The sequence below is a fragment of the Thamnophis sirtalis genome, unplaced genomic scaffold (assembly GCF_051295495.1).
Source record: "Thamnophis sirtalis isolate CommonGarterSnake01/CBP01778 unplaced genomic scaffold, rThaSir2_p1.2 scaffold_6, whole genome shotgun sequence".
Lineage (NCBI taxonomy): Eukaryota > Metazoa > Chordata > Lepidosauria > Squamata > Natricidae > Thamnophis > Thamnophis sirtalis.
In genome coordinates, this window is record NW_028261386.1 from 29,916,055 (window position 1) to 29,930,438 (window position 14,384).

The following is a 14,384-nucleotide window of genomic DNA, read 5'->3' on the forward strand; positions in this document are numbered from 1 at the left end:
TCTATCTATCACCACAGAAGTTAATTTTAAGAGAGTCTGTGTCTATATATAGTGTTTTAAAGTTATTGTGGTAGAGGAATAAGTATTCCCTAACATAATTTAAAGTGGATTTGAAAATGACAAAGTATGGAAATGACATAGGAAAAAAAGTTACACTGGACATACAAAAGAAACCAGTGGATGTCTTCATAATTAAAAGGCATTTACAGACTAAGAGAGTGACCTGACAATTTTCCTATTTCCTATTTCCTAAATTGTTTATATGTGTGGTTGAAGTAATTTTTTTATTTATTGTATTCCTATTTTTCTTTCATTTCTATTTTTCTTTCTATTTTTTATCTTCTACATGTTTGTGTTAGTTTTTACCTTTGCAATTCTAATTATTAATTAAATTACTATTAAAGGATAAATATATCACCTTTGGAATAATTTAAAGATGTGCTTAATTTATCCTAGAAATAAATAAGAATTTAAATGTGGCTGGATTACAGAACTGAAGTAAGTATTTTTTAACTCAATATGACTTGTTTCAATGTTAGAAATGTGTAGTATTCAATTTATCCTAAAAATAATAAGCCAAAGGAAATGAAGTGTTTCTCCGTGTGAGTCTCTCTCTCTCTTTCTCTCTGTATGTACTTTAGCTAATTGAAGAAAATATTTTTCTAGTTAAGATCTTATGTACATATATAGCTAAATGAGGTGAAACTAAAGTGCTAGGTTTCTGCTGAGTGGACTCCACCATTGTAGACATAATATAATATTTTCAAAACTCTTCTATTTATTTTTAATCTCTATAATTAAAATTAAAATGTATCAGGAAAGATTTCTCATTAGGAGCTTTATGATATGCTATTTGTATCCACAAGTAGTTGGCTTATACTGTACATTATATCTGTTCTGAATAGGCATATAGAGGGATACAGTTTGGCTGAAAAAGGCAAATGACTTCTAGGAGATAATAGTGAAGGTTCAGTTATTTGCTTCCAAAGATAGGAGAGAAGTCCACTTCTGGAATCCCTTCAAAGCCCCTGTCGTGACTTGATGGAAATCTTAAAAGCATTTACTTCTCTGGACAGTAAGAGTCCACATCTTTGTGTTCCCGAGTCCAATTTCTACATATGCCACCATTTCCAACTCACTAATTACACTGGTTTCTCTCTCTCTCTCTCTCTCTCTCTCTCTCTCTCTCTCTCTCTCTCTCTCTCTCTCTCTCTCTCTCTCTCTCTCTCTCTCTCTCTCTCCCTCCCTCCCTCCCTCCCTCCCTCCCTCCCTCTCTCTCTCTCTCTCCATGCATTTAAGAACAAATAAAAGTTAAAACAAGAAGGAGAGAAAAAAATATTATTTCTCCTATTTTTCCTTTGCGGCACAAATCCGAAGTTGGTGGTTGACCTGTCCCCAGATCTTAGAGGTATTACTGTATCTTATTGCAGTTATTGCCTTACTCTGGCATACACACATATAAGCAGAGATTGAGATGCAGTAACTAGGGTTAGAGCAAGATGTTGGGGTGATTTTTTTTAAAATGCTAAATTAATTTTTAATTGATTTTATATGCCAGCATTTATTACCTGGTTTCCTTGTTCATAAATATCTCAGTAGAAATATGACTCTATTTACATGTCTGTCTGTCTCTCTACCTTTCTGTCTTTTTCTCTCTCAAATTAAATATAGATGATAGATATAGAGATAGATAGATAAGCATTTTGATCTATTTGTTCCATTCTAAAAAAAAATCTACAGAATGATTTAAAACTCCCCAAGTTGAGTTCTTAAGAATCAAATTAAAATCAAGCATTAATGAGACTATTTTGCCCAAAATGTTAAGGTGCTAACTATAGCAACAACAACAACAACAACAAAAACTAAAGCAAAATCAAACTACATTTCTTGACTGTGTGGATAAATGTGTAACAGAAAAGGCAAGGGGTCTTAGAAGTGAATAGCTGGCATGCAGGATTGCAGTCTTTATCTATAAACAAACTGGCTTATCACAGCTGTTTATTGTATGGTTAGCCTTGATCAGAACCTTTATGTCTTTATTGCTTACATACCATTCCCTTGTTTATGTGTCTGTACCAGTCGGCGCCCTTGAACTTGGCCCTGCTGAGTCCCGACCCTTCTTTGCTCGCTCACTCACTCTGATCACGTCTTCAATCAGTAAATCTGAGACAGGGTCTGGCTGATAGCCCAGCCTCTAGCAGGGCAATTAACACAGGACTAAAGTGTCATTTATGGCATGGCTAAAAGAATAGCCGTCTGGAGATGACAGTCCGAGTTCTGCTGTGACATCCAAACCAGCCTAAGATTATAGAAACAATAGAAAGGAGGGGAGAGACACTGGGAATGTAAAGAAAAGGGCCAGCACAAGGATTTATTTCTTTATTTCTCTCGGTAGGATTGCAGCTGGATGGACAGCTGAATAGAGATACATTGCCCTCTTAGGCTGCTAAGACCAACCTTTGTGTCATAGCAAAGGAGGAACATTTTAAGGATGCTGGCGCCACATTACCACCTTAATTTGGCCATCAGAGATGAAGATTGGAAAAAAGGGTGAAATCTATTGTAATCTTAACCACAGCACAGATTATCCACGCTAGAGAAGAGCCAAATTATATATATATTATATTATTATATTATATTATATTATATTATATTATATTATATTATATTATATTATATTATATTATATTATATTATATTATATTATATTATATTATATTATATTATATTATATTATATTATATTATATTATATTATATTATATTATATTATATTATATTATATTATATTATATTATATTATATTATATTATATTATATTATATTATATTATATTATATTATATTATATTATATTATATTATATTATATTATATTATATTATATTATTATATTATAGTATATATTATAGTATATTATTTTATTTATTATATTATATTTATTATATTATATTATTTTATTTATTATATTATATTTATTTTGTTATATTTATTATATTATATTATATTCTTCAATCCCCAATTTTACTAGGAAGATTTTGGCATAACTTTGTGATTTGAATGTGGTATTATATTTCCAGCACACCATCCTCTTCCTTTCCCCTCCCAACAATAACAATCCTATGAGGTTGATTGTGCTGAGGAAGAATGACTGGCCCAAGGTCACTCACTGGCTCTCATAGCTAGCCTTTTATTTAAAACTGTTTTCACTTTCTCCCATTTCCCTTGTGTCTGTCCTGTGGCTATAGCTGTAGCTTGCATGCACTTTGGGTCAGAGATATCCTCTTACTCTTTGTAAAGTGCCATGCACACAGACACAGACACAGACACACACACAGACACAGACACACATACACACACACACAAATTAAAATTTTTAAATAAAATATAAAAACTAACAGAAACCAAAGGAGAACGAGAGAGGGAAGGAGGGAGGAAGGGAGGGAGGGAGGGAGAGAGAGGGGGGAGAAGAAATGATAAAAAGAAGTTTCCAATTTCCTTTACAATTATGATCACAGAATGATTTCCTACTTTTTGACTACTGATGACTAAAACCATAGACCATAAGTGCACTTTCTCCCGTTTCAGGCAAAAAGTCCATATGGGATTTTTAGTTAGCCATAAATGTAGATATTGTCTTTTCTCTAATCAAGTAAATTAAGTCACCCATTTCTACAAGTTGCATCATGATTATACATTGCCTAACTCTCAGCAACTCTGGGTGGTTTACAATTGTTAAAACAATAAAAAGAAAGAAAAACACCCCCTCCACACACACAATACACACAGAAGAGCACAAAATGAAAGGATAGCAATGGCAAAAAAAACCCCCAATAAACTAATAAACCCAGACAGGAAGAAAATGGAAGAAACAGGCATAGGTCATCTTGGGTGAAGATACAGATCCTAAAGGCTCTTTGAAATACCTGTAGGATAGGAGAAATTTGCATTTGGGGAGGAACCTCATTTCAGAGGCCAGGTGCTGCTACAGTGAAAGTGCACTTCTGAGGCCTGATAAGTGACATTGTTTAATTAAGGGCATCACATGCAAAGGTGATGAATTCACTTAAACATACATTGATTTTGAACTTTAAGATCCATAAGCTCCTTGGTGCTCTCTGAGCGTGATGGCTTTCTTGCAGACATTTTATTACCAAACTACGTAACATCATCAGTGCTAATTTAGAAGTCATTTTATTGTATATCTTTGCATTCGACTTTACCTAATATTATTTTATCTTACACTTTTATTTGTATTTATTTCTTATTTTTAAATCAATAAAAAATGTTATTTTTATTTTAGTCTATTTTATCACTTTTCACTATATCTTATCTCAGTTTATTGTATCTTACTGTGACTGGTGCTCATATTTCAATATGGTAAACTGATTAATCAACAAAGTATACCATACCCTTGCATCGATGAAACCCAGACCATTCCCACCCTGCCAGATCAAATTGGTCAGGCAGAGACTTTGGAAGACAAGCAGTCACTCAAGTAGCCTGATGCTGTACCATATATATGTTACAGTATTTGCTTCTAAAGAACTGAACACGAGAAGGATGCATTGTTAAAAAACGATCCACAAACCTTGTATTTGTAATAAAGAGATTAAGGGACTGGAGGCTAAAACATATAAAGAACGGTTGCTGGAACTGGGTATGTCTAGTCTCATGAAAAGAAAGACTAGGGGAGACATGATAGCAGTGTTCCAATATTTCTGGGGTTGCCATAAAGAAGAGGGCATCAAGCTATACTCCGAAGCACCTGAGGGCAGGACAAGAAGCAATGGGTGGAAACTAATCAAGGAGAGAAGCTACCTGGAACTAGGGACAGATTTCCTGACAGTTAGAACAATGAATCAATTAAACTACTTGCCTCCAGAAGTTGTAAATGCTCCAATACTGGAAGTTTTTAAGAAGAGGTTGGATAACCTTTTGTCTGGAGTGGTATAAGGTTTCCTGGCTGAGCAGGTGAGTGGACTAGAAAACCTCCAAGGTCCCTTTCAACTCTGTTTATTCTATTCTATTCTATTCTATTCTATTCTATTCTATTCTATTCTATTCTATTCCATTCCATTCCATTCCGCTCCATTCCATTCCATTCCATTCCATTCCATTCTATTTGATAATATAGTTTAATTCTGTTAAATACAATTTTAAAACAATTAATTAAATCAGGAAGTGGTGGAAATTTAAGCTTAATAAATGAAGCCAGAATTCTTGTAACTTTTCTTTAATTCTGCTAAAGCAGTCGTGGTTTCCCAATTTGCTTGTCCTCTGGTCCATGTGTTGATACCCTTGAATATAGTTGTAGGCAGAAGAAAATAATACATGAAGGAAAACGTCAATTGACAACAGAGAATGCAAAAATGGAGGTGATATGAAGAAATAGATGAAGGCAATGCATGTTTAACCATACACTGTGCATATTGAGTGAAAATAATTACCAAGGAATAAACATCATGGTACCTTCAAATACCACCTGCACTGATTGTCTGAATTATTCAAGATACTGGATTTGGTCAACATAGATTTGGGTACTAATTTTTGGGAAACAAGCAATTGTCATAGGATATAGCATGAATACTAAGTCATTGTATGATCTATTTATTTGAACATACAGAATAATGAAATGTAAACTTTGGAAAAGACCTTGGAATTTATCTAATTTAACCCCCTGCCCAGTTGAAGTATCCACTACTACAGCATTCCTGGCACATAACCAAATAGATTTCTTTAAACACCTTCACAACCTCTTGATTAATCAGCTGCTTTTTAGAGCAACTCTGTAAATAATTGTTTTGCTGACATCCAACAAAATCAACTTCCTTGAAATTTAAAGCCATTTTTTTCATTCCTATCTTTTGAAATGACTTTAATCAATTCTGCTATGTCTTCATTATGATAGCCATGGAAGACAATAATCATATCTCCTGCAGTTTGTCTCCTCAGATCTCTTGATTTCATTTTGAATTCACCCTGAGAATTTTTTTTAGTCTACAGCTTGATGTGGTGCCATTGATGAGCACTGTTTGAGTGAGGTCATTCAGACAACTATGAATCCATCTTTTGGTTCTATCATCTAGCTTACATTTTAGTTTTTTTATTAAAGGAAGAAAAGAAAGAAGGCCTTTAGACCCCAAACACCCCCATCCCCATTGCAAGATCTTTTAACAACTTCAAAGCCATTTTGGAATGATCCTTAAAAATGTATGAAGTTTGTCTCATGCATTATCAGAAACAAGAAAATGACTTCTGGGCAGGCTAACAGGACTTTATAGGTAAAAGGGTACTTGAAGTGGACCAAGTCATTTAAATATGAGCCAGAAGTGTGCTTTAACTGTCAAAAAACCCCCCACCAATGCAGCCTTAGGCTGTATCAACAGATAGTATCGGAATCACATGACATGTTAGTACTGCTTTATCCTGCTTTGATAATATCATACTTGGAATAATGAATTCAATTTGGTCACTTCAATACAAAAAGTAGGTTGATTGCAGAGAAGAGGAACAAAAATGATTAAGGAACTGGAGGCTAAAATCTATGTGAACAGTTGCAGGTACTGGGTTCAGTACTATATGTCTAGTCTAATAAAGAGAAGGACTAGAGATGACATGATAGCAGTCTTCCAATATTTGACGGGGTGTCAACCAGAAGACGGGGGCCAGCCTATTCTCCAAAATACCAGAGGGTAGGACAAGAAGTAATAGATGGAAACTTAATAAGTTATACAACTTAATACAACTTAGAACTAAGGAGAAATTTTCTGACAGTGAGAACAGTTAACCAGTGGAACAGTTTGGCTCCGGATGTTATGGATGCTCCATTACTGGAGGCTTTTGTCTGAAATAGTACAGGGTCTACTGCTTGAGCCGGGAGTTGTACTAGAAGACCTCCAGGGTCACTTCCAACTCTGTTATTCTGCTATTCTATTTTTTGCTTTAAATGCTTTAAATCTTCTCTTTATATTTGTCTCCAAGAAAATCCAGTTATGTACATCAAAACCGAATTATGGTATAAGACCCTAGCAGATCTGTAAGTAGTCATTTTTAGGGAATAAAAGAGTTTCCAAATAATCAGGAAATGGTGAACATCAGACTAAAAGAGAGTACTTTCCCTTCTCTGGGATAATCAGTTTGCTACAAATAGAGAAATCTGGGACAACAATAGGAGATAATGGTGTTATTTGGGGAATCTGAAGGGGAGAGAGAGTGAAGCAAGCAAACACTGTGGGGCTATAAGCCACACCTGGATGTGTATGTGCTCAGCCTAAATAGCTGGTAAATCATCTCAGCATCAGAGGTTTTCTTAACAACATCAAGTCCAAAGCAAACAGCAGAATCTTGTACTGAATATATTTTGATTCTGTCTGCTGCGATGGACATATTTCTTCCCAAGCCACTCATCTTAAATCAACAATTTTTAGGAGGCATCAAAACCCTGGATGAGGTTGTCTTGCACAAAACTGTTCTAGTGCTTATGTGAAATTCTATGTTGATCAATACAATCAGCATCATTTTCATTTAAAACAGTGACTATCATTTAATACAGAGATTATATGAATTGTAGCAAACCTGATTCCAATGCATTGTAACAAGTGGAATAGCAATCACGAGTAGACACTCTCTTGAAAAAACAAAAACAGTTCCCCCCCCCCAATTCCCTTCTCAACATTATTACATTGTTCATTGGCCACACTAGCTGAAAATAATGGGGACTATATTATTGTTTTATTTAACATATAGAGGAGGGCTGTCAAACATGTGGCCCACGAGCCAGATGTGTCACACACTGCCACATCCATATTCGGTTTAGCAAAGGGGGGAAAAAGTTGTGATAGATCAAATGAGGCCACCAGGGGTTTGACATCCCTGATCTAGAGAATCAGATAGTGGACAGAACTAGGAGAGTCTATCATTTTTGCATACAGTCACCAGATACTTTGTTCATCCTGGCCTGCTTTGAGTTTCCCAAAGAACAAATTCCATTTTTGTTAAGTAAATTTCAACTCATGGTAGTGTTGTTTTGCTTTTTACACCTAATGTCGAAGCCTTCTCTTTCTAAATTTGTTTCTTTGAAAGATAGTGTTCATTAGCAGTTGGGAGTGTGCCATTGGTTTGTTTTTGCTCCATGCTGTGGTCATGTGTTTTATCATAAATATATCTGGCACTTCAACATAGCTCCTGGAGGTACTATATGCTTGCAGACACTTTGCTGGCACCCCTTTCCACTCAACTTCTATATTTTCAAAAAATAATTTTAACATTTAGAATCTATCATGCTTGAAAATGGTTGTCTTCAGCATGTGTATATTTTCAAGAGTGCATCTAAATTATTTTATTTTGAATGTGGTTGCTTACCCCTCCCCGCAAGACACAGCTAATCAGGATGAAATGGGAAGGGCTACTATCACAGCTGGTTGCTAACATTTCACTAAGTCATTCAGCCCTTGTTACAATTATTTTTTGAAAGGACAAGACATTTATTTTGAATAAATTAAACATCCACCTTGTCTCAAAATTCTAAAGTAGCCAATAGATCCTATTGCATCACATTTCCTGTGATTATTTTTAAGCATGAAATACTTGAATTCTACATGTATTTCCTCCTCAAATGTGCACTTGGTATTCATTTCTCTGAAATTAAACATTTTTCCAACAGCTGTATTATGTTTTCAAAGTAAAAAAAAAATCTGACAAACCCTCAAAATGAAGAAGGGAAATAGTAGAGAGGAGAGAATAGGGAGAAATATAGGCATAGTGATTTACATTGGCATATCCCAACTTTAACTGTGCTCCTTTTTCTTATTTCATGCCTTTAATTTCTCTAATTTACCATTCTGTACTACTACTTTTTGCAAAACAGTGCTTACTCTAAAAGGAAAGTACCAGTTGGATATGTATATACTCTAAATATTCTATTCACATTTATGATAGAATTATAAAAGCAGCAAATTTTAATTCAAATTGATTCAGGATTTGAGTTGTGCTTTGGTAAAGATCTGGGTATAAAATATAATAGAAATGCATCACATTGCTTGCAGCTGTTTCATTGAGGAGTGGGGCAGAGTGGGAAAAATATAGGGATGATAACATATCAAAAGAGACTTGGATGATTGAATCTTCATTTACATGTTGCTCTTCATTTTGGGGAGAAACCCCCTGCAGTCGGTATGTCAAGAATTGGTACTGTCAAATGTTATCACCCCCCCCTTTCCTAGAAAAATGAAATATTTTGAGAAATATTAAAAAGCAGAACATTATATTTGGATGAGAAATGGAGAAACATGCTCTTGGAAAGCTGCTCCCACTTTTCTTAATAGCCCTCAGTAGATGTCAGCACTCAAGAGATAAAGAGATAGCTAGCTCTATTCATAAACAAAGTCCCTGCAGCAAGGTCTGGACAAAGGTAGGATTAGCCTTCAGGAATTGTTCAACAAGCCCCTTCATTGCATCAGCAAACCAAGTTTCAACCAAACTTGGCTCAGACAACCTACAAAGCCATATATGACCCCTACAACAGCCAATAGAATACATGTTCTTGAGCAGGAACAGGAAGTTCAAGTTCAAAGCCCAAGAGAAGGTATAAATACTCCCCCTCCCTGCACACACACACACTCAACTCCATATGGCCAGCTTCCTAGAATCACACATGCTTGGTGGTTCTGTTCACCATTAAACCATGTTTCCAATCATTCTCCATGTTTCCAGTGTTTTTCTCCTGGCTTGCAACTGGACCAGATGGATATTTCTTCCAACAATACATTCTAACAACTCTCTGCCTACCCAAAATTTTCATTTTCACTGAAAAAGTTACAACTCAGTTTTAATAAACTTTGGTCCAGCTGCTATAATTTAACCTTTTTAGATATTTCTAGTAAACCTGCTTAAACAAATTCAAACAGAAAAAGAAAGAGATGGGGCAGAATTCCCTAAACACTCAAATAGGCAAGGTTTCTAAAGTTGATAAGACTCATATCCTGACAGTTCATTCCATATTATACGCACCTCCCAACTTTGTGCATTTATTGAGGGAAAACTACAGCAACACTTAACAGTTTGGAGGTACCTTTGAATCAATTCCAACATTGTTTTAACGGGATGATTAAGCAGATCAAATACTCCTTAGAAGTTTTACAAACTCCTCCAGGTTATGGTTTGTGTCATGATAGTCAAATAAGCTTCCTCACCCAGTCAACTCCATTGGGTGGTCTCAGAATAATGATACTATGAGGGACTCAAATTGGTAACTTCTTTAGGGTGTCCTCTTATTAGCATCTTCCCACATTTTATAATCATAATATTCCATTTTGGAGGCGGAAACCTGATAACCAATGAAACATTTAAAAAAAAAATTGCAATGCCTTTGTATTCTAGAGAGGAGCACAGCACGATGTGTCTGGGTTTGCATTAGGCCACTGTGAGAAATAAGCATAGGAAACAACCAGAAGACCAGCTGTCAAGATTTCAGGCTGTACAAGTTACCCAGCACAAATACCGGGACTCGGCTTCTGCCAATGTGATAGGAGCGAATGCTTTATTGCCGTCTGGAAGTGTTTATTTTCTGGACATAAATTCAATGGACAGAGTCAAGGCATGTGTAGAAATAAAGCATACCATCATTTGAGCTAAGCTGACAAGGACAATTTACCGTACCAAGCATTCGTTTTGGGCTGGTCAGGAGAAGCCGGGCTATTAACATGCAGAAATTCCCGCTGTTCCTTCTTTATTGTCCCTTCTCTGAACTTTGGGAATGGCATGTATTAACCCCTAGAGAGCCTTTGAGGCACAGCACGCAGCTGGGGAGGAGACACTTGTGTAAGGCCCGGTAGGCATATGTACTATGTCCAGATATTATTGACGGTTGCAGTTCTCTGCCTGCATGAAAAGCCATGGCCTCTGAGTGTGTGCTGTCAAGAGGCCCAGCGGAGGGCTTAAAATATTTCCCCAAAGCAGTCTCTCTCTCTCTCTCTCTCTCTCTCTCTCTCTCTCTCTCTCTCTCTCTCTCTCTCTCTCTCTCTCTCTCTCTTTCTTTCTCTCTCTCTCTCTCTATCTCACACACACACACACAGAGAGAGAGAGAGAGAGAGAGAGAGAGAGAGAGAGAGAGAGAGAGAGAAAGAGAGAGAGAGAGACCCACACATCAACTGAAACTTGCTTCAGTAACAAAGTTTGTCTATGGTCCTGACCTTGTTTTCCTTTGGGGGGGTGGGGTGAAACAGGAAAACAAGCCATCAACCTTCCTCTAGACTAGTTTACAACTGTGAGCTTATATGAATGTGTGTGTGTGCGTGTGTGTATGGTTGCATATATGTTTAAAATGTGGATTTATGTGAATTAGAATATGTATATGTATATATGGAGGGGTGTGGTGGCTCAGTGGCTAAGACACTGAGCTTGTCGATCAGAAGATCGGCAGTTCAGTGGTTCGAATCCCTGGCACTGCATAATGGGGTGAGCTCCCATTACTTGTCTCAGCTTCTGCCTACCTAGCAGTTCGAAAACGTATAAAAATGCAAGTAGAAAAATAGGGATGACCTTTATTGGGAAGGTAACAGCGTTCAATGCACCTTCAGTGTTTTGTCTTGCCAGCCACATGACCACAGAGACGTCTTTAGACAGTGCTGGCTCTTCAGCTTTGAAACGGAGTTGAGCACTGCCCTCTAGAGTTGGGAATGACTAGCATGCACATATGTGTGAGGGGAACCTTTACCTTTATGTATATATGCCTTCCATAGACATGTATGTATATATGCACAGAGAGGGTGAGACAGAATAACCATAGCCAACACACACACATACACACACATACACACACACAAACACACACAAACGCACACAAACACACACAAACACACAAACACACACACACACACACTAGAGACACATAGAGTCCACCACTAAATCCCTACAGATAGAAGATTTCTTTTGAAATGAATCCAGTATTACCCATTATTTTTAGTATTTAATTGGGCAATTTTAAATAAAAATATTTGGAAACTCTCCACCCTTTCCAATTGGAAATTTCAACCATGTGTGTCCCACAACAGCACAGTCTGAGATGGTATTATCCATCAACTGAGCTCAAGTAACACTGTTAATAACAGTGCTCAGACATTGGCTTGGCTGACATAAAGATGTTAAAACTCTTACAACGTGACAAAAATTCACTACATTATGATTTAATTACTCCAGATCTATCTTAAACAGACAGTCATGAGGTAATCTTAAGGTATTCTCTCTTGACCATGATTAATTTAATTCTTTAAAGAGCAACAGTAGCAGGATGGGAGAGATTTGGTCTAGGGCTATTTCCTCTTTCCATGCTGCTTATTTAGAAGAAAATGCTCTGTTGAAGTTGATATATACACCATAGATAAATCAGGGGCTCTCCTAACTGTATCTCATCCAACCTATCCCAACAATTTAGTAATCCTGGAGAGGCATGCTTAATTGGATCTCCTTGGCTGCCCTTGGCATCTCAACAAAACTATAATAGACAACACGCACTGTTTTGCATCCTGCCTAATAAGGCCCTTTGTTTTTAATAAAGGTGGGCACAAATAGACTTTTGAGATTGCGTGAACAATTTCACTGTACTGCATCAGAAGAAGGAGAAATTCTCAGATATTTCTTCAAGTAGTTGTGATGAAGCATCAGGGAAAGAACCGTGACCTTCAGGGCTGGGAGGATCCATCGTTTCCTTTCTCAGACTGATGCCTCTTCCCCTCCGCCCAAGATGTATTGGAAGTGTGGAACAGCAGAAGCCCTGTGCCGTCCCAGAGGACAATGATAGCTGATTGTCTGATCCAACCATATGTATAGATAGATAAATAGATAGGTAGATAGGTAGATAGGTAGATAGGTAGATAGGTAGGTAGGTAGGTAGGTAGGTAGGTAGATAGATAGATAGATAGATAGATAGATAGATAGATAGATAGATAGATAGATAGATAGATAGATAGATAGATAGATAGATAGATAGATAGATAATGGATGGATGGATGGATGGATGGATGGATGGATGGATGGATGGATGATAGATAGATAGATAGATAGATAGATAGATAGATAGATAGATAGATATAGAGAGAATTGTTTTGCTGATAAATAAATGATAAATAAATGAAAAGAGACTAGTATAGATCTATTTCAAGCTATTTAGCTCTCATCAGCTAGCCATACCCTTACTGGGATTTGAATTTGGGCTATTTTACATGTCAGGCAGTTATAATAACCTCTAAGCCACAAGATCTCCTCCCTTATCAGCTGAGCCAGGGGAATGATGTGTTGTCAAGGCACCTGGTATGGGAGGGAACATACTGCTTCCCTTTTGCCTTTCAGCTCCACCTTAGGAGCCTTCCAGGCCAAAACCATTTTGTATTGATTTTTTTTGGCTGATAAATAACTGAAGGGAGACTAGCATATATCTATTTCAAGCTATTTAGTTTATTAGAGCTTGTAATTTAGAGATTATTGTAACTGCCTAACATATAAAATAGCCCAAGTTCAAATCCAAGTAAGGGTATGGCTAGCTGATGAAAGCTAAATAGTGTACACACACACACACACACACACACACAAGCATATACTGTACTTACCATGTCCCCACTTTGTAGGAAATATTTACTGTTTCAGAGGCCTCAATTGCCATCCTGTGTTTTCTCTCTGAAGTGGAAGGCAGCCAAATATTTGACTTGCTATTTACAAATGTCTAAATATAGAGATTTCAACAGGCGAAACAGACAGGTCTTGTTACTAAACCATGAATAAGCATCTGCCTAAACCCTGACCTAATGGTTTATTGTAAATTGCCTTCTATGTCGTGGAGGGAAATTTTAAATTGTGAAATATATAACAGAGTATATTCTTTTTTATTTGAAGGTATACAAAGAAGAAAGCATTTTTATTGTGGATAAAGCAGGGATAAGAAGCTATCTATTTTATAGGAGAACAATATATATACTGTATATATATGTAGACCAGGGGTGTCAAACTCAAGGCTCAGGGGCTGGACCCGGCCCACCGGGTATTTAGATCTGGCCCACAGGGCTGCGCTAGAAACAGCAAAGAACCAGCCCACGGTGCTTCTGCCAGTGAAAACGGGCTCCCGAGCTCCATTTTCAACTGCCACAGCCTCCTGCAACCCTCTGTCAGTGGAAACGGAGCTCAGGAGGATCACAAGAGCTCTGTTTTCATTGGCAGAGGGTCGTAGGAGGCTGTATCAGCAAAAAACAGAACTCAGGAGCCCATTTTCACTGGCAGAGCACTTGGGCCACCACAGGCCCCCCAACAGGAGTGATGTCGAGCTGGCCACATTCACTCTGGCCACACCCATCCTGTGCCCCAAATATCAAATGCAACCCTGATGTGGCCCTCAATGA

The 14,384-nt window shown here is 37.1% G+C and overlaps 1 long non-coding RNA gene across 1 annotated transcript in view; it reads right to left on the minus strand.

The window, feature by feature from the left end:
* Positions 1 to 13,684, minus strand: part of LOC148044924 (uncharacterized) — a 32,562-nt gene extending 18,878 nt beyond the window's left edge. The window contains exon 1 of the long non-coding RNA XR_015697140.1: positions 13,602 to 13,684. This is a non-coding gene — a long non-coding RNA (uncharacterized LOC148044924). The remainder of the gene's footprint in view (positions 1 to 13,601) is intronic.
* Between the last annotated feature and the right edge of the window lie 700 nt (positions 13,685 to 14,384).